This window comes from Acomys russatus, chromosome 30, assembly GCF_903995435.1.
Source record: "Acomys russatus chromosome 30, mAcoRus1.1, whole genome shotgun sequence".
Classification (NCBI taxonomy): Eukaryota; Metazoa; Chordata; class Mammalia; order Rodentia; family Muridae; genus Acomys; species Acomys russatus.
In genome coordinates this window covers 9,578,319-9,596,725 of record NC_067166.1, presented here as the reverse complement: position 1 = coordinate 9,596,725, position 18,407 = coordinate 9,578,319, and the positions used below count along the sequence as shown (strand labels likewise).

At 39.4% G+C, this 18,407-nt stretch overlaps 1 protein-coding gene across 8 annotated transcripts in view; it reads left to right on the top strand.

The window, feature by feature from the left end:
- Pde4d (phosphodiesterase 4D) overlaps nt 1-18,407 on the top strand; it is a 1,424,262-nt gene that overhangs the window by 1,006,838 nt on the left and 399,017 nt on the right. The gene's annotated exons all lie outside the window — the stretch shown is intronic.

Sequence of the window (18,407 nt, the reverse complement as noted above, 5' to 3'; positions counted from 1 at the left end):
GATACTTAGCTGAGAGCTGTCAGGTATTAGCCATCAATACAGCTGGCTGCTAGAGGAATAAGAACCAGTGTCCCACATGTGTGCCTGGGTTCAAGTTTGGAATGGCTGCGATGTAATAATGTAGCGTTAACACAAAGCTACAGCTTTTTCTTGTTGCTCGACTTCTTCTCTGAGAACCCAAAAATCCATCTACCTCTCCTACTATGTCACAGAAGATCAATTGTCTCCTGTTTCATTACTGTAAAAATCAACCTCTATATCACTACCAATGTTTAGCTACAATATTTATTATGATTGAACAGTGTCAAAGCAAACTAGGTAAGATTTTTTTTTTCTTTTTGGATCTGTGCAAAGCAAATAAAAGTAAGCTGTGATGCCAAAAGTAAATTTTATAGCATCTTTCTGGACAGACACTGAGAAAAAGACTTTATTTTTCCAGAACCTGGAAGAAAATACTCCCTAAGATGCTTTAGTGTAAGTGTCTACTTGTGTGCTAGTCAGTTTCTATATAACATAATAGCTGATTTAAATACATCCATGTCTTCCTTCTAGGAGATGCTATGGATTACCATGTTACTTACTTGCTTGTGTGTGGTTTTTAAAGGATGATAGGACACCCTCCCAACATATAGAGAAGTGTAGAGAACAAATAAAAATCTCACCTCATATATACACATCACTGAAAAACTCAAATAATTGTAATATCTTCTCACAAATTAAACTTGCTTCAGATAATTTAACAAACAATAAATATGATACTTGGATACATTGACATAAATACCCCTGTGAGATTTAGTTGAGGAAAAGTAAGGTCAGGAAGAGAGGACCTTGACCTACATTCTGGGGTCAGTAAGCTTTTGTTTGGCTCCCTGATGACTTTACAGATCCGAGAGACATGCATGATGATGTCATCTCACAGCAGGGGCAGGATTGAGCCTTTTATGCTCATGGGCACTTTATTAGCTAATTATTTTGACACAAAATAAAACATATTAAGTGTCTATTTGTTAAATTATGTTATATGCCCAGGTGAGAACAAGATAACTCATTTGTGATAATTTAACTTAACTATGTTTAGTCTTGTTATTAGTCCTTATAACACGGAAATGCCGAGGTATACAAGAATGGGCAAAGACAAGTGTCCACTGTACACATAAGCAATGCTTGCGGTCTTAAATGGTATAAGCTCCATGCGTGAGCTGGTTTCCTCTGGGTGGGGTTAGTTTGAATATCAGAACTGTTTTTAGTTGGCTGTTTCCTGCATTTGTTAGTCACCTCTCCAGCTCCTCCTGTAAAGCGAGCCTTGTAATTTCTCATAAAGAAGAAAGAGGATGTTTACAAAAGCCTCTGGCTGAGCATTGGCTTAAGGGAACTAGTGAACATTCATTTGTTGTAATCACCTGAACAAGTCAAGTGTGCGTGCGTGTGTGCGTGCATGCGTGCGTGCGTGTGTGTGAAGATAGTGTATTCTTAAAGATCAAAGTCTGTTACTTAGACAGTTATTTAGCATATAAAAGTTCACTTAGTGTAGTAACTTCACATTTGCTTGAAGAAAAAGGAGAAACTATCAGGTGCAAAGGCATATCATGTTTATTGTCATATGAGAAAGAGTGCAGGTAGGTAGGTGTCTGAGAAATGACTTCCCACCGGTTTGGTGGCAATAGCCAATTAAAGTGCTATTGTTATTATATTAAAGCAATGTTGATATTGTAATTTCGTTTTCCCTAGAGAAATATCTGAGATTTTATTAAACACATACTTTTGAAAAGTTGCAGTCTCTGAAAACTATTATCATTACTATGGATGAGAGAAAACAACCATGTGGGGGGAAACGTGTTCCTTAGGAAACTGGTAGGTTATTAAAATATGAGAAGTAAGGAGAAAAAAGGAAAATTGCATGATATTGTCAACTCTCTCTTGAGACTCAGCTTTGAAACAATTCTTTCATTTTCCATCTTCCTTCTCATTATGAATCATATTAATTCCTCTTTTTCTGTGGGCATAAAAAATGAATAAGAATTCATCCACACAGCTGAAGAGCTCAAACCATATGAGTGCAATTGTGGACAGTATTGAAGCAATAAAAAAAGAAAAGGAAAACACTTGGGGGGCGTATGCATCTTCTTTTGTTAAAATAGCAGGAATCTCAGAGTCTTACAGCTAAGGCTGAAGCCTACAATTGAAATTCTTAAAGACGTGAATCTTCAACTTTGCAATAAGCTTTTTTTATATATGTGCATGGCTACTACCAAATAATTCCATTTATCAAGTCAAATTGTGTTTAACTTAAGAATAACTCTGACATATTAAGCATGTGGGAAATGGATGCTCTGTAGAGGTTCTTTGTTTGAAAAATAAATAAATAAAAAGAGCACAAGTCAAACGGGATCTAGTAGGAATCATGTGGGGCCCAGGAATACCATTTTATTGACATTAATAGAAAATTGACTTGCATTTTTCTCTTTTGGAGGGCCAGGATCTCATCTCTTTTGTAAAGCACAAATATTTTCTGATCTTACCTCTCCCACTCTCTCAGTTTTACTTACCAGCGTCTACCCTACCACACACTCCAGAATTTCACCATGGCCATGCATTTAACAACTATTGCATTCAAAGGAGTTTGGTTTTCCTGAAAGCATGCAATACTTCAGTTTTACTTTAAAAGCTCTCAAAAGGGGGACCCAGGACCCTAGAAGATCTAGCTCCTAATGGCTTCATGTTATTTACATGTGTGCCATTTTGTAGACTGTAAATCTAGCTTTCCTTCATATAAGTGAATGTCCTGGATTAAGTAACTGTTAAGTACAGTGTGTGTCACTGTGCATGTTCTGGGGTTATTGCTGCCAAATTTTTTTATAGCAAAACAAACAACCCGCGATGAACAGTAAAGAAATGTTCCCTTCAATGCTATTTCACATGTGTGTTTAAGCAGTTTGTCTGCTTTGAACTTGGTTATGATAGACTAAAATAGTTGTATTTTAAATCTTTCAGGATGCCCAACTCTGCTATTTCCCTCAGCTTGTGTCAGCTCTTATTATTTGAAACTAGTAAAGCATAAAAATGTGAGATGAAAAACAGCAAATTAAAGCATGGCCACAGGCCTTGGCAATTGTAGCACTTTTAAGTCCATTACATTTTGCTTTGCTTCAACTGATAAACTTTTTTTCCCTCTTGCTGATATCAGGGAAGATAATTACGTAAGGTGTCTTCTGTCCACTGGTAAAACCTGTGTGGACCTAGTGAAAAGGAGAGAGCATCTAGAGGTCCATCCAGCGGTGACATCCAGAATCCTTCTCGTAGTGTGAGATGGAAAGTGGTGTCTCCTGTGTGTATAAACTGTGTCTGGTGCGCAAATAATGGAAAGGACAAGGGGACAATGTAGGGGCAGAGGTATCTTGGGTATTATTGGGACAGTCTTGACCGACTTCTGACCCCATAAGTTCCTGTGGTACATTCCCTTATACAGAGTCAAGTGAGAAGAAAATTCCCATTGTGACATATAGGAACTTGGTTGATCTTTATAGTGCTGGGGGACACTTATATTTTCTGTGTGAATCATGAGTTTTCACTCAGCCAATAATTACATCAAAGTGTGGAGTCAAGTGCATAGGGAATAGCTCTTCATGATGTACCTTTGGGTATTAACCTCATTTCTAGGCCTATTTCTCCTTTATTGCTTCTTTTTTCCCCCTCTTATTGAAATAGATTTTTCTCTTACATAATATATCCTGATTTTAGCTTTCCCTCCCCCTTCTTCTCCCAGTGCTCCCCTTCCACCTCCCCACCCATCCAGATACATCCCCTTTCTGTCTGTCATTAGAAAACAAGCAGGCTTCTAAAGGATAGCAATAAAACATGACAAAGTAAAACATAAAGTAAAACAAATTTATCTATCTCATCTGAGTTGAACAAGACAAACACACAGAAGGAAAAGAGCCCAAGAAAAGGCCCAGGAATCAGAGACTCACTTGTTATGCAGATCCCATAAAAACACTAACCTGGAAGCCATGATATACATGCAGATGATCTGGTTCAGAGCCCTGCAGGCCCTGGGCATGCTGCCTCACTCTCTGAGTTAATATGAGCTTTGACTATACTGATTTAGAGGGCCTTTTTTTTTTCTCAGTGTCCCCTCTCTCTCTACTCTAGCTTTTTACACCCTTTCTGTCTCCTCTTCTATGGGGTTCCATGAGCCCTGAGTGGAAGGGTTGATGAGGACAGCTCTCTTCAGGCTGTGTGCATAGCTAGCAGTGGGTCCCTGTTATTGTTCCCATCTGCTATAAAAAAAAGAGCTTCTCTGGTGAGTGTAGCAGAATGTCATTAGGAATCATTCTGTTTGTTACTTTTTTTTTTTTTTTTTTAACACCGGTAGTATTTGGTTTCACCCTAGGTCCTTGGGCTGTCTATTCTCTGGTTATTGGTCACCCAAGAAGTGTTGGGTATAGGTTCTATTTCATGGAGTTGGCCTTAAGTTAAATCAGATACTGGTTGGTCGCTCCCATGGGCTTTGTACCACCATTGCCCTAGCATTTATTGCTGACAGGATACCATTGCAGATCAGAGGATTTGTGATTAGGCTGGTGTTTACCTTTCTTTTAGTAGTATTCAGAACGCTTTTCTATACCAGAGACTTGTGTAGTCTGTGTAGGCTCTGGCTCGGCTTCTCCATGTTCAATGAATTGTAAAAGTGTCTTCAGCAATGGACTCTGGATGCCAGTTTGTGGAGAGCAGCTATAGTCTTGGCAACAGCCTGCGTGGTTTGAGGATTCCCATGAGACCCTTTTTTCCAACAACTCAATTAGATGTGGCCCAATCCTGGGACTGCAAGCTTCATTTGGTAACAGGAGATGGCCTGTCGGGGCTCTGTCTCCCCATTATTTGTCAATCTCAGTTAGATCATCTTCATATATGTATGCATTTTAGGAAGCTTCTACTGTATCATTTTTACACTACCCATCAAACAGCCCTTCATTTTAGCCGCCACTCTCTGTATTTCCTCCCTTATGTTACTCTTGCCACCCTCTCCCCACTTGATCCTCCCATTCCAGTCCCTGCCCCCAATATATCCATAACTATCTATTCAATTTCCATTTTCTAAAGAGATCTATCTGTTTCTCCAAGTCCCTCACTCTGTACCTAACTTCTGTGGTTATTTAGATTATAGCTTGTTTCTCATTGACATAATAGCTAATATCCACGTACAAGCAAATGCATACCATATTTCTCTTTCTGGGTAGGGGATATCTCATTTAGGAGATTTTTTTCTAGTTTTTTTCTACTTTGTGTGAATTACATGATTTCAGGCTCTAAACAGCTGAGTAATACTTCATTGTGTAAATGTGCCACATTTTAAATATCTATTCTGTTGAGGGGCATCCAGGTTGTCTCCAATTTCTGGCTATTTTGAATAGAGCAGCCATGAGTATGTCTCTGTGGAAAGGGGACCCATCCTTTGGCTATGTACTGAGTCTCGAGGTTGCTCGATTCCTATAGCCCCAATGAACTGCCGTATTGATTTCCATAGCGGCTGGAAAAGTTTGCACTCCCGTCAGCAATAGGCGAGTGTTCCCTTACTCCACATGCTCAACGGCATGAGCTGTCACTTGTTTTATTGATCTTAGCCATTCTGATGGGTGAAAGATGAAATCTTAAAGTAGTGATGGCTAAGAATGTTGAACATTTCTTTAAGTACTTCTCAACCATTTGAGTTTCCTTTTTTGAGAAGTCCCTGTTTAGATCCGTACTCCACAGTTTCAGTCGGGTTATTGGTTTTCTGGGTACCTAGTTTCTCGAGTCATTTATATATTTTGGATATTCCCTCTGTCAGATGTGTAGTTGGTAAAAATCTTTTCCCACTCTGTACGGTGCTGCTTAGTCTGAATGACAGTGTCCCTTGTCATGAAGAAGTGTCTCAGTTCCATGAGGTCCCATTTGTTAATTGTTGATCATAATGCCTGTGCTGATGATGTTCTGTTCCGAAAGTCCTTTCCTGTGCCAGGGAGTTTAAGGCTATTCCCCATTTACTCTTCTCTCCATTTCAGTGTGTCTTGTTTTGTATTGAGGTTCCCAGGAAGTGTCTGATGGAGTTGGGGACTGGGGTAAAGCAGTGAGTGGGTGCAAGTTAGAAGAGGAACATCTGTTTCATCCATTGGAGGTGGGGGTGGGGGAAGGGAGGCTGCAGCAGGTGCTTTGCTACAGAGCTGGGCCTGGGACTAGGGGATTTGTTTCAGAGGAGCTGAGGGAGAGACAAGTACGTGCAGTTAGCCTATGTGCTTCCTTGGCAGGAGTGGCCTGCAGCTCCTCAGGAACGCTGATTACTTCTTATTAATTTTATGTATCCTTATAAAATACTTTAAATTCTTTATGAGCAGTGTAATTACACAGAACAACATGGATGTACATGAAGGCACAAAAAAAGTAAAATATGGTGTGGGTGTGTGTGGGTGTGAAAATGTCACAATGAAGCCCATTTCTTTCTATGCTAAGCAAAAATATAAACTAATAAAATATAAAATCAAATCAATTTGTTAATGCAGTCATTGTTGTCTTTTAAGAAAAGGTTCCAACAATAGCATCATTCCCCTAAGGATGCCCAAATGAACAACATATTTAAAATCTTCCATGTCCCTTGTGTGCATTAGTGGGGGTGGGGGGTGGGGTATGTGTCTTTGGGCTTAGTACCTTAGAAATGTATTTGTCCCAGTCTCACTCTTTTCTTAGTATCTGTCTGTGTGATCCCAAATAAAAACTTTACACAGTGGTTTATTCTCTTATTTCTATAACTTTCTACTTACCAATGTACATAAGCTCGAGACTCCTGTCCCCCTTTCACTCATTTGAAGGCAGAAGCCTGCCTCCTGAAGACCATCTTTTCCCCTCCTTCCCAACTGAATGAGACTCTGGTTGTTTCAGTTCAGATAACAGACACTTAAAAATATGATCCTCAGATTTTATATGATGAGCCCTTATTATTTTTCCTTCTATGAACATTCTAGAGTTAGACAGTCTTGGCTGGAAACAACAACAACAAAAAAGGCTTACTATGTGTTTTTTTGCAAATTATATTTCTGAAGTTAATTTATTGATGCACAGACCAAGTATTGTGTTATTTTCTTCTTATTTCTACAAATGTGTGGCAGTACCAATTTACAGTCAGTGCTTAACAATAACTACATAGTCAGAGTCGAGCCACTAAGGCATTTGCATGGTGCAGATTTACAGCCCTTTATCATTATGTTTTGTTTCTGTTTTTTAAGGTTGTTTTTTTGGTTTTTTTTTTTTTTTTTTTTTTTTTTTTTGGTTTTTGTTTGTTTGTTTTTTTGCCTACATGGAGTCATGCTGGTTAGTCTTTGTCAACTTGAAATAGACTAGAGTCACTTGGGAAGAGGGAGCACCAGATGAAGAAATGCCCCCATCAGAATGGCTTCTGGGCATGTCTCTGGGATGTTTTCTTGATTAATGATGGATAGGAGGAGGCCCAGCCCACTATGGGTGGTGCCATCCCTACACAGGTAGGCCCTGCTTATGTAAGAAAGCAGGAAGGCATGCACTCCTCCATGGTCTTGGCTTCAGTTCAGGCCCTCATTTAATGGTTACCTGGAAGTGTAGGATAAAATACGCCCCTCAGTCCCCACCTTGCTTTTGGTCACGATCTATATCATAGTGAAGGAGAAGAGCACTGGGACAGAGTCAGTACATGCAGGTGACTTTTAAGACTTCACACTGACAATCTGGTTACCTATAACTGCAACACTCCCAAGCTGTATGAGAGAGAGAGAGAGAGAGAGAGAGAGAGAGAGAGAGAGAGAGAGAGAGAGAGAGAGAGAGTCTGTGTGTGAGTGTATGTGTGTCTGTGTGTGAGTGTATGTGTGTCTGTGTGTATGAGTGTGTGTGTGTCTGTGTGTATGAGTGTGTGTGTGTCTGTGTGTGAGTGAATGTGTGTATGTGTGTGTTGGTGTGTGTGTGTGTGTGTGTGGTATAGTAGGGGACATGAGCATATCTTATCAATGTGAGCTAATTTTATTAACTTGGGAAAAACTAATGTAGAATGGGACAGGAAAAACATTATGGTACCTGTGATGAAAAGTTTACAGTTGTTAAGACAGGAATAACTACTATTATATGTATTATAGGGCAAGGAAACCGCTTCTCTTTCTAAAGAGCAGCATAGAAAGTCTACAGCAACATTAGATAGTTGGAGAGAGGGAAAGGGCCAGGGAAGGTGAGGATGAAAGGTGGGAAGTCTGGGAGAAACAAGTCAAACAATATGGTTTCCTAGGCAATGCTGTTTTCAAATGCTGGGAGGTGGTGCATGCCTTACAGAATCTGCAAGCAAATCATGTTCAGGTTCTGCATCACCTACATTTTAACAGAACACAGATCACCTTTCACTGCATATCATACTATAGGGCATAGAAAGAGAATTTTACATCTCAGTAGTGATCAAGCTAGAAAGGAATCAGAAAGAATTGATCGTTCTCTGCAGGCTGCCTATTGTAGGCCGGTGGAAGGCGTTCACAAAAAGCTTAAACCCTGCTGCCAATTTTTCAAAGTCGCTTTGATGGTATTTAGATGGCAACCTCATTTTATAGTGAATTGGATTTTCACAGAACCCGGGAGAATCGAGCAGCTGGCATAGCAGTTATCTGAATTTGATCTAAGTTGACGTCAGGGGGCTGTGAATGCTCAAGGCGCTCCTGCGTTCTGCCTCTTTGTGAAGCGCTTTGACAGCAGTGGGGTTGTCACTCCCTGAAAGTGTTGGCTCTGATCTTATGCGATTGGAAAGCATTTAGAAACTTTGCCCTCTTGTATTTTCAAGCAAGGCATTTCTTCTAGGAAAACTATCCTGCATTATGACTGCATATAGCAACATAATAAGTACAAATACCCATACAATCAACACCAAACAGAAGCCTAGATCCAAAGCATTGTCCTTGGGAAGGCAGGCTATGGTGTCAAACATTATTGATAGAGATTTGCATTAAAAGAAAATTAAGCCAGATTTTACATCCAAATCATGTTAATCTCCTTGGTATTGCTTTACAAACGATGACAAGAAACTTTCTTTTTTCTTTTAAAGTTTTTTATTAACTAATTTTTTTACTTGACATCCCAGTTGTAGCCCCCTCCCTCTTCTCCTCCCAGTCCCACCCTCATCAAGTTGCAATCAGGACTGAGTTTGTGCCTGTCTTCTTCCCCCATGGCCTGGCAAGGCGAGATGCTTTCAGGGTTCATTCATTTGCATTAATAAACAATGGTGGCATACAGTGAAAATGAATCTCAGGTGGCCATGGCATTGCATAAACTATTGGGTGCACTACATTGTCATCCAGTCATTTCTTAAGTACTGACAGATGATGGCGTATGCATTGCCAATCTATCATTCCATCCAGTGACAAAAACTACTGTGTTTTCCATATGCCCTGTGCAAACAGCTGGTTGGCTGTGGACAGTTGCCAGATGTTGCCAGATTGTATGACACTGCAATCTACTTTCGTCTCTGTCACCTTCAGGAACTGTTGTCTCTAAGTCTTCTCCAGGAGTCTGGTATTGCCAGAGATTCTAGAAACTGTTTTCAAAAGGGATCCAAAGCCAGTGTTAATTTTCTCATCTGATTGCTTAACTACTTGGCTATTTAATAGCTTGGTATCGATGGTAGATATCATTAGCTGTCAGATAGTGGTTGATGACTCAGAAAGTTCTAGAGTAATCTGAGAAACCCAGTGTTCATCCAGGTTACTTTTTACAAGTGAGACACTATGAACCAAAAGGATAAGTGGTTTCACCAGAATCAGGCAACTAGTTGGTGTCAGACCTGAGAAAAGCTGTAGGCTACTTCCTTATTGTGTGAGGTACTCTTTTTAGTGAATAAGTTCCTAAATCTAAAAATGTAGCGAGATTTGTTGTAAGGATTGAGGTGAAGGGAAATTGAAAGTACCACATGGACAGAGATACAGGAACTCTGAGTTCGTCTCCATCATTGATGGGGATTTGGTGAAGGAAAAGGCCTCAGTGCCATTACCGTATCATTTTGTTCATTTGTTCTAGAAGCAAGGTGGTGAGGTACAGAAAGGCGGAAATGGAATCTGGTTTTACCAAGTCTCTGGAGGTCTCTGGCTCTTCTCAGCTTACCTTGGACAACTCACAGTTTATTCCGTAGGCACAGAATCTTGAATGATAAGGAAGAGAAACATGCACAAGAATTGGCATTTTTAAGGCCAGCCTAGAAGGATAAATATACTAAGTAGTTAGTCTAAGACAGTTATAGGCCGTCAAAGGTTGGGCATAAGAATGTAAGTGAAAACATCTTATGTTGATCATAAGATGGGAAGTGATTGGACAGCCTCCTCTTGGCCTTGTTTCCCTGGGGGCTGCTGGGGATTCTAGTGGAATTTGCCAGGCACATTTTCTAGGGTTGGTTTTCATTGTAGTTAATAGTATGGATAACATGGACAAGACAGACAGGGAGCTGGAAATTGTTTCCACCCCTGTAAGGAAAGAGGCTCACATGCAAACTGTACTGCAACTGGCTCCAGGCCTATGTAAATTGTGTCCTGTTGATATGTGGGCACACTGTCCCTTGAACGTCAATAATGGTAATCTTGGGTATATTAATTCAGTCTGTATTAAAGCCACTGACATCATTTACAGCAGCTTTAGTAGGAAAGATGGGGGTGTACATTTTCTTAGAAATACAAACATTAGCCTTGAAGGTGAAGGTGAAAGCTATGACAGAGGTTCACAGGAAAGCAACATGCTGATGCCCTTGCTTCCAACTAATCAGCCTCAAGGCATCACACATGCATTTAATCTCTGTGTGTACTTACTCTGACACCATCCAGAATCCACTTCTGGTCATCAGCCCATTCCCCTGCAATGCCTAGTTGTAATGACCCTGTTAACACCAAGTAGCAAAGGCAAAATCAATTGTTTTATTGTCAGCAATCTTGAAGAGTTCTTTCTGTTAGTAACTTCTAAAAAAAAAAATCAAGAAAAACTAAGTTAAGTTGTAGAACAGAGACTAGGTGTTCTAGCCCACAGAAACAACGAATCAGGACTCACCATAGCTCACAGAGACTGAAGTGGCAATCACATGGGCCTGTGTGGAACTGTGCTAAGTCCTTTGCAAACAGGTTATAACTGTGTGGCTTGGTGTTTTGTAGGAGTACTAATAGTAGAAGTGAGGGTGTCTCTGACTCTTTAGCCTGCTCTTGGGACCCTTTCCCCCTCCTACTGGGTTGTCTTGTCCAGCCTTATATGAGGGTTTTATGCCTAGTCTTACTAGTATCTTGTTCTCCTGTGTTTCAGTGATACTCCTGGGAGGCCTGCTCTTTTCTGAAGGGAAAAGGAGAAGAGGAGTTAGGAGGAGTAGAGGGAGCGGAAACTATTGTAGGGATATATTGCCTGAGAGAAGAATTTTATTTTTATTTTTATTTTTTATTAATTTATCTTGTTACATCTCAATGGTTATCCCATCCCTTGTATCCCCCCATTCTTCCCTCTCTCCCATTTTCCCCTTATTCCCCTCCCCTATGACTGTTCCTGAGAGAAGAATTTTTAAAAAGAAAAAAAAAGGTATTGTTCTACTTAACTTAGCAGGTCCTTTGACTAAAAATATTTTTTATAAATGATGGCTACTCTTTCACTGACATTCTAGAGCAGAGGGTGAAATCAATTTAGGTAGATGATATATTATTTAAAGTTTTTATTCTCAGGTAAAATAGGACTCCCCATAGCAGAGCCTACATGATGCACAGGAAGATATTTATTGTAGGAAATTTGTTCATACTGTTAGGGAGATTCAGAAGTCAAGGATCTGTTCAGCAAGTTGGAGACCCAGAAGACTTCATGTGTCGAAGTTCTAATATAAAAGTAGACAGGCTTAACACCCAAGGCAAGCTGAGGCTTCATGCAAGTGCAGAGGTGGGCTAAGAGCTGGCGCCCTAGCTCCAGTAACCAGTCAAAGGGAATTCTGACTATTCTCTTCAGGCCTCCGACCTACTGATCTACTAAAATTCAACCAGACTGGGGAGAGCAAACCATTGCACCCACTATACAATTCAAGTGTTAACTTTATTCAAAACACCCAGGTAGACGCACTCAGAACAAAGTTCTACTAAATACATGTGCATTCCAATGTTCCATTCAGATCAACATGTAAAATTATCCATTACATCTGGTATATTTATTCATGTGTAAAATTGAATTCACATGGGATATGGAAAAGGTCATTTGCGACTACAGGAACATATTTGCTTCTGACTACTGAGATTCAAAAGGTTTTGCACTGTCTTATAATGATTCATACATGGCTATTTTTTTTTTCTTTTCTTTTTTGGTTTTTCCAGACAGAGTTTCTCTGTGTAGCCTTGTCTGTCCTAGACTCACTGTGTAGACCAGGCTGGCCTCGAATTCACAGCAATCTGCATGCTTCTGCCTCCCAAGAGCTGGGATAAAAGGCACGTACGTGGCTCTAAAATAGTCCTTCTGTCCTGGGGGAATCACAGTAACTTCCATGAACTTGATTTAAGAGCATACGGGAGAATCACTGTCCTTTTTTTTTTTCATTTCTCTAGCTCATGCTGATTTTGTATATATATATGTATACAATTTCTAATGGCCTATTATTTTTATCACTACAGGAATAATTGGTTCTTAATGTCTGAAATAACATTGAAAAAATGACTTCTTTCACCTCTGTGGAAGGTAGTTTTAAAGAGAGCCCTCTAGGGAACAGTATCGAAACAAAGAGCTTCTCCCTTTGCCTTCATGGTCATTCCCTAGAATAATGGTACTCAATCTGTGGGTTGTGACCCCTTTGGCAAACCTCTGGCTTCAAAAACATTGACATGATGATTCATAACAATACCAAAATTACAGTTGTGAAGTTGCAATGGCGATAAGTTTATGCTTGGGGGTCACCACAATATGAAGCACTGTGTTAAAGAGTCACAGAATTAGGAAGGCTGGGAACCACTGCCCTAGAAAGAAGGAAGTCATGGACAGTGCTTGAGCCAATGTGTTGACAACACACCGTCACTCAATTATAACCAAAGCGATTTTTAAGGACTTAACTCAGCACCATAGAGCATGAGAAGCTTCACACAAGTCCAGCTCTAAGAAATGCCTCTCGCCTGGTTATCTGACAAGGTAGCGAATGTGAGAATTAAGATGTTGAAGACTAGAATTTTTCTCTTTCAAGCTCCAGCAAACATAAAGGTGTGTATGCATGTGTGCGTGCATGTGTTTATTTGGAGAGATAGGTCTTCCTTGAGTAAACAAAGAGACAGTTGTGCCTGTCATCTGTGGAATGGTGCCAAGAGAAAGGGAAATGATTAATTATGACAGTGTGAACACCAGAGTGACCAAGGAGCCTTTGAATGAAAGAAAGAGGAAGGAAGGAAGGAAGGAAGGAAGGAAGGAAGGAAGGAAGGAAGGAAGAGAAATCATAGACCCTAAGCAATGGAAGAGATCACACAATTTAGGAATGCTCAGGGTTCTACAAGTAGGTCTTGGGATACTCTTTCCCTACCACTATGTAACTGTATCCACCAAAGAAAAAAAGAAATAACTGTAAATGTTAAATATTTCCACCCAGATATTTCAATATGCAAAATCAACTCCCATCGAAGTAAGAGGCAGCTAAGCCTATGGCTACTGATATATTCAAAGACATTTGGCACGACTGTCATCAATCCTAGACAGAAATCTCCTGGCTCGTGATGTCCTGAATTGTATAACTATTACTACGTTATGATTCCTCATCCCACTGCAGTGTGTAACCTCCATGTAGGAGGATAGCAATGAGTCCAATCAGAACACATCTGTATTTTTTTCAACTGCCATTCAAATCCAGTGGTGAGGAGAGACCCAGCACGCCACCAGCCTTCAGAGGAAAGCCTTCTCTGGCCTCTTATATCATCTGTTTGCTTGGTGTCAGCTGAGCAGCTTGCCTAGGCAGATCCTAGGAGATGATCTGGCGACTCCCACAGTTGAGATCACGTGACCTTGATTGTTTTGCCCGGCCCACCTCCCTCTCTAGCACCTGTAGTGAAATCCAAGATGATAAGCCCTTAGGAAGCTCTTGCCTTGCAGGCTGTCACAGACACTGTGTACTGTGGCTGTTGGGTGATTCCCTGTCTACTCTACAAACACTAAAGCCTGGGTGGGTCTTGACTTTAAGCCTTTGTCAAGAGAGAAGAATAACATTTTTTTTTTTAAATCAGGGAGCTTTGGTTGTTCCAAAGGAAGGGGGTTCAATGAAGGCAGGGACCCCTTGTAGATTATCACTACCTGTCTGAAACACAGGAGTCACTCAGATGTAACTAAAGAGAAGCTTATTAAAATTAATGGAAGCAGAACGAGATTTCTTGAAAGACCGTTAAGAAATGTAAATAGCATGAACACTGCAAAACAATGCCATGCTTTGCAGAGGTTTCTCAGCCTGGCGCCATCCCCACTGGCGTTCCTGACGATGAATCTTAGTGATCACAGCATATGGCCTGATACTGCAGCTTCAGTGCCCATCTTGAAGAAATAAAAGCAACAGCAATCTTGAGTGGCTGGGACTGGCCCAGAATATGGGTGATGGGTGATTGTTATGGGAAATAAGACAATTTGGGTCTCCTGTGATGTTGGCAAGTCAATGCTATACATTCCAGGCCATTCCGAGAACGCGGGAGAAAGCTATTTCCATAGTTATGTCACACAATCTTCTTGAGGAAGAAAAGCTTCCCAAAAAGACATGTACTTTTTTTGTACACAGACAATGATATTATCAAGACAAATATTGTTTTCTCGGATGTAAATTATTCCACTCTTTGTAACTTCACAAACTTAAAACCATTACTGAATAGCTTAGGGCTTTTTTTTTTTTTTTTAATCATAATTTTCTAAGACTTGGAAGTTAGTGAATAAAACATTGAAAAATTTTCTCCCTTTTTAAGTTAGTGTTCAGACCCATAGACATTTTCTATATTGGAAAAAAAAAGTTAGGATGCGCCTCAGGCTAGAGCCCCTGCCTCTAATGTATGAGGCCCTAGATTCAATCCCAAGTATTGGAAAGAAGGAAGGTCAGGGAGGGAGGAGGGGAGGGAGGGGGAAGAGAAGGAGAGAAAGAGAAACCTACCTAAATGTTCTGAGTAGAAAGATGAATTTATATAACATATTAGTGAAACATTTAGCCAAGAAAACTCTTAACAGAAGAAATTATATCATAATTTGCACAATCCACTGCATTAAGCATATCCAGAATATATCCTGTGCTTACTTCATGACTTTATTTATTTATTTATTTACTGAAACTGAACTTGAATCTCTCTATAGCCAAGGTTAGCCTAGAAGGTTGTCTCTTGAATACTGGGCTTACAGTCATATGCCATCTTAGCGGCTCTGTGATGAGATAGATCCTCTATTAGTTCAACGCCGCTTTCGTTAAAATCGTGACTAAATAAACTCCTCCATTTTGTGGCATTGTAGAAACATAAACGTTCTCTGATAGTGGAAAAGCTTGAGTTCCTGGAATTAGCTGAGAGTGCCACAGTGAAGGGCAGAAGCACCTTTCGCTTTCCTGAGAGTCGGTGTTTATGCACAGATGCATTTGCACGTGGTCAGAGTTTTACAAAACTCCACTCACTCCATAGAGTGGTTTTTAAATATGTTTTTGTCTGCTAGTTTACAGATTTCATAGTTCGAGTGATTTTTAACTCACCACCTTCCCAAATGGACTGTTTAAAACTGAAATGGGAACTTAGAGTTCTTCTCAAGGCTGTAAGGGGTTAACAATAGGAAGTTTGTTAGTTTTTTTTTTTACACTAAGGACAGGCACAAGGTAAATAATCTCAGATGTAGTTAATTAATTAACTGGGTTGTGAATAGCTAGACTTGTGATGAATTTAGTTTAGAATCTGATTTCGCGTCTGTAGAGTCAGTTTCACAGCTGCGAAACCCCTCAGGGCTCTGAAGTCATCTGAGGTGCACTGTGCATGGTGCAGACGGAAACAGGTGCTGTACTGGAATTGCTGAGCATAGGCTATAGAAAATCACTGTTTTAGAGACACTCCCCAGGTTAGCCTAACATGAAGCCCGAGTCCGAATCATCACTGCAAACCCTGAAGTGATGCTTTTGCCTTGTTCACTGAATACTTCTGTCATCCTAGCAGTGCTTCTTACGCTGCGTTTAAAAGTACATTATGTGCATTACCCAGGAGCAAGAAGTATTAAATAAATAACTGAGGCGAACCTGAAGAAACAGCACATCATCGAACTACTTCAGGACAGTTATTACTATAGTACCACAGCCACAGTTTAGTTATTAAAAAAACTCACAAAGAGGGGGTTACGGAGATGGCTTTGGTTAGAAGTGTAGACTGTGCTTGCAGAGGACCTCAGTTTAATTCCCAGCACTCATGGCAGATGGCTCACAGCTGCCTCTAACTCAGGCTCCAGGGGGCCTGATGAATTTTTCTGCACCCTTATGCACACACAAATACATATAGCTAAAAATTTTAAATAAAATTTCCTTTAAGTTTTATAAATCCCATTGGGAGGATCATGTTACACATTGAGCACTGTTTTATTAACTGAATGTAGACCCAAAACTATTTGATTCATTAAGTCAAATAGTTTTTAGTAGTTACATATTTTTACAGTGTGCTCAAATAGGCCTCACTATACATTGTCTTTAAAAAAAACTAAACTTATCCTGTAATTTTTTCATGATTTTTTGCCATAAATTCTAATCCTATACATGCGATATATGCTATGGAATTCCTGAACTGTTTCCCAAATATGTCTACATCACTCTGTAAACTAATTTAGATATTTAAATATGGGCAAGCACAATAATTTTCTGTACCCAATTTAATTGCCTATTTTAAGACAATAGAAGGATTTGTAATTAGCGTATCCACTTTTGCATGTAAACAGCTTACTTCACAACAAGTTTTTTCTCTCAGGCAATTTTAATGTTTCTTCTGCAACCTTACTTCTAAATTAGTTTAGATGTTTAATTTTTCAAAAAAAATATTGTAGCTATAAACCTGAACTCAGGTCAAGACGACAGTTGGGATTTCAAGTAGCTGATACCAATGCTTGGAAGAATAACATGAAGATATTTGATACTGGTCATGACTGGACACATCAATGAAATGTACGTTTTTGAAATTCTCTAAGAAAGTGTTACATGACCCTCACCAACCTATTTGTGTTCATCTCATGAAATTATACATACCTCAATTTTAGCCTTCACAGGTTTATTTCTGTGGATATGGAAGTGAGCATGCTTTTTTTCTCAGAGCCCTAAAACTACCTTTATAATATTAATAAATGTCCCTTGGATCTCATGAGGACAAAATGGAAATATCATGGGCACGTATGTGATTTTGGTTAAGATTGTTTTATAATAAAGGCCATTGTCATTTAATCTGGTAAATTAAACCAGTTACGGGAATACTTATCTCAATGTCAACCAAGTTCTTTTTTTTTTCCAAAAGCAAAGTAGTTTCATTTTAAAATTCTGTATGTTTACAGCTGCCTTTAAAAAGTTTCCTTGTTAGTCATGAAAAACTATGAAAGTCCTTAAATGATAACCATGTACTTTCTGTGTTCCCCAACTCATGTTTACAGACTAATGAACCTGTTGTTCATTTTCATGTGTCACCATTACATCTGAGTACCTGTTGACACGTTGCTGTAACTTATTGTGTGATTTAACCCAGTTACCCTCTATAAAGGCATGGTGTGCCCTCTGATAGTGCCAGTAGCATTTTTAAAAGATACATGGACTACTGAAATTTAACCTATATGAAGAAAAGGGCTTAAACTTAGGTGTCCAACTTGAAGTATTCTGAAAACTAAACTGACCTAAGTCACTGCATCAACAGATAGAACATTACCAAGTTCCCATGCCCAGGAACCAAGGTGTCACACTCTCACATGAGACCTGATTCTATCTGGGCTTTTAGGTTGGTTGGATTTGATTTCCTTTTGTGTTCCTAGAGATAGTTGTTTTTTCCTAAATTATTTTATTGTACCACTTAAGTTTCAATGTAGGTTTTTTTTTGAAAGGAAGGACAGAAGGATGGGTCAACAGAGAAACTTCTGCCTCCCTCTCCCTCTCCCTATCTCCCTCCCCTCCTCGTGTGTGTGTGTGTGTGTGTGTGTATATATATATATATATATGCATATATATATATATATATATATATATATATATATATATATATATATATATATATATATATCTTGCCTGCATTAGAACCCATGTAACTGTGCTTGCAAAACTTGGCTTTGTGTTTCTTTGTGATTTAAAGAAATAGCTTTTTCAAAATAAACAAGCAGAAAACCCTATACAGTTTGGGTTTGTTTTATATATATATATATATATTCAATGTATAGACTTACTTTAT